The following is a 2,707-nucleotide window of genomic DNA, read 5'->3' as shown; positions in this document are numbered from 1 at the left end:
AGAAAGTGTTTCAGAAATTTTCCTTGTGGGGCGTCCCATCTTATTTCTCCTTAGAGCACTCGTGTGTAAAATCGATCTTTTCAACTTGCCCCCTATTTGGATATCTGTGGATAACGAGAGAAGTTGTAAAAACAATCTGTCAATTTTAACAGAAAGTCTGCTGTCTGAATTCTTTTATTGCAACAGGTTATTCTGTTGGATATAACACACATATCCTACTAATTCAACATAAGTTCCCATCAGACTAAGAGAATGTTATGTTGAATACGACAAAATATTGTGTTATAACAGAATGCACTTTAGGATCACTCAGACAACAGAATTTCTGTTGATATTAACAGATTCATTTTTAACTGAACTGCAGACTGTTTATTTTTCTCGATGGCCACCGAAAAGTATGCCTTTTCCATGCAGACTAAAAATTTCATTGATTGACGTACAAATTTATATCACTGAAAATGATAAAGGAGTACAACAATGAATGTTACCTTAAATCTTTCCCTTAAAAAAGAACCCAGTGTTGCTGCCATTATAATGCACGGACCTATTCGCAGTCGGCCATATAAGTTTGATCTCATGCTGCTGTATGCCATCTTTAAAAGCACAGACGATTTTACTCGGAATTTATGAGATTTTCACTCCACATAACAACCATACAAAAATCAACACGTCTATGTTAAATCAAAATATCAACATAGTTGTATGCCTAAAACGTTCAATGATATCGTAAAACTGCAAGAAATCCGTTAAGGCCTACCTCTTCGGGGGTAATATAACAAGGGCCATCCAGTGCAGAAACGCCAGTACAGATACCACCCCAAGAATCCCGAAAAGAGCGACCACTCATGTACACACAACGGTAAGGCTATCTGCTGATTACTGATCCTCAGCGGTTTTGGCACGTCTGATAAACATCTACACCTGGTCAGGTCCTTCTAGGCCAACTGGTTCACTCAGGCCTGGTCAAATAAGCATTGTCTATGGCTATTCCACCCACTTATAAGGAATAAATCGCAGAACAGTTGAGTAAGCATTTCTCACATTCATGTCTACAGTAAAACACGACCTACTCGGGTTGAAGAAGTCCTTACCACTTGTCATCTGTGATCTTTACATTCCCTAAAATCAGACAGAATTGTTACTTGGTTTAATTGTTACAGTCGAGTTTATGCATTCAAGAGAAAAGGTCAAGCTGAAGAAGAACATCTTACTTCATAGAGTTACGCCTTATAAGACATGGTATTTCACCAATACTGGTACACATCTAAAAAACCAGAAGTTATTCTGTCGCCTACAAGAGGCGAAGTCCGATGTAGGCAGCTGTTATATGTGGTATGTAACCCACAAGGTTACCACTGGAATCGCGAGATGAATGAAGTTAATCAATTGCGTCAATTGGCGTCAAAGAAAGTCCTCATGACTGGTAATAATTTACTGCTTGTTTGGAAAACCGTGCCCAACAGTAGCTGTTGCTTATCATGTTCTTAGAGAGTGGCCATGATTAACATGTATATACCTAAGTAATTTAATAAACATGCAGAAAACTCGCAAGGCACGTTTAAAACCCCACGCTTCTGTGATGCGAGAGCCCCAAGTGTTAATGAGTGGGTTTCACAAGATGCACTTACCACTGGCTGTATATATAAAGTATCCAAGGTGTTAGAATTTTATCACAATCTGTATGAATACTATGCTATATATACATATTTAACAGTTTCTCTTATCCGGATCACCACTCGATGTTGCACATCCTACAGGTGGGATAATGTGATGTGTATCATTTGACAACTGCCCTAGCATACAATTATAGCAAGTAGAGCGGTACAAGATCAGTATTGGATATCTTATGGTTACCCATATCTGGCAGATATAAAAATTTTGAGGCATAACGTGCACGCAGTGAACACCATGGAGGTTACACTTATCTTTTGGCACATCTATCAATGACACAGGATCCTCTCATCAATGGGGTCGCTGTGAGTTCGTCCAGCTCACGATGGCTGCCTCTCCGGCCGTACGTACCAACGCCTGGCAAAAACCTGCAGATGGTCAAGGGTTTCCCCTGGGCTTTGGCCGGTTTCCTGTTACAATAATGCTGGTCGACGTCGTATAAGTGAAATATTCTCGAGTATGGCGTAAAACACCAATCAAATAGGTAAATCAAATGAAGACAATTAAACTAGCAGTTACCATCCCTCAGTTTGGTCAAATTGCTCCAATATTCTTTGTTCTAAATAATCGGAGGGTCATTTATGCAGACGAGGAGAGAAACTCGATGTTGGTCATCTCACAGCTGCATAAATTGGACTGATATGTATATAGTCAAATAGGTGTAAGTTTTTTCGGTAATACGAATTTTATATGTTGACAGCTAGACCAAAGCGATATTGCACGAACATATCAAAACATGCAATTTTACCATGGTATATATAGCCCTATTACCCTTAATCTGCTTAAAACTTGACAGTGGTCCTCTGTACGAAAACAGCTAGGCAAGACAAGTGCTGGGCATGCTATACATAGTTAAAATCGATTCCCGTGTTGACCATAGCGCGAACTCAGTATGTAAAATCCTACAATTACCAAGATGTCTTAATGGATCAATGAATGTCGATATACACATGACCCTTTATGTATACCATGATCAACACAGGGCCGTTCTGTTTGAAGATGCAAGAGTGATAGAAGCCATGTCAAATACCTACCT

Source organism: Liolophura sinensis, chromosome 6 (genome assembly GCF_032854445.1).
Source record: "Liolophura sinensis isolate JHLJ2023 chromosome 6, CUHK_Ljap_v2, whole genome shotgun sequence".
NCBI classification, from domain to species: domain Eukaryota; kingdom Metazoa; phylum Mollusca; class Polyplacophora; order Chitonida; family Chitonidae; genus Liolophura; species Liolophura sinensis.
This window is presented reverse-complemented; position numbering follows the sequence as displayed.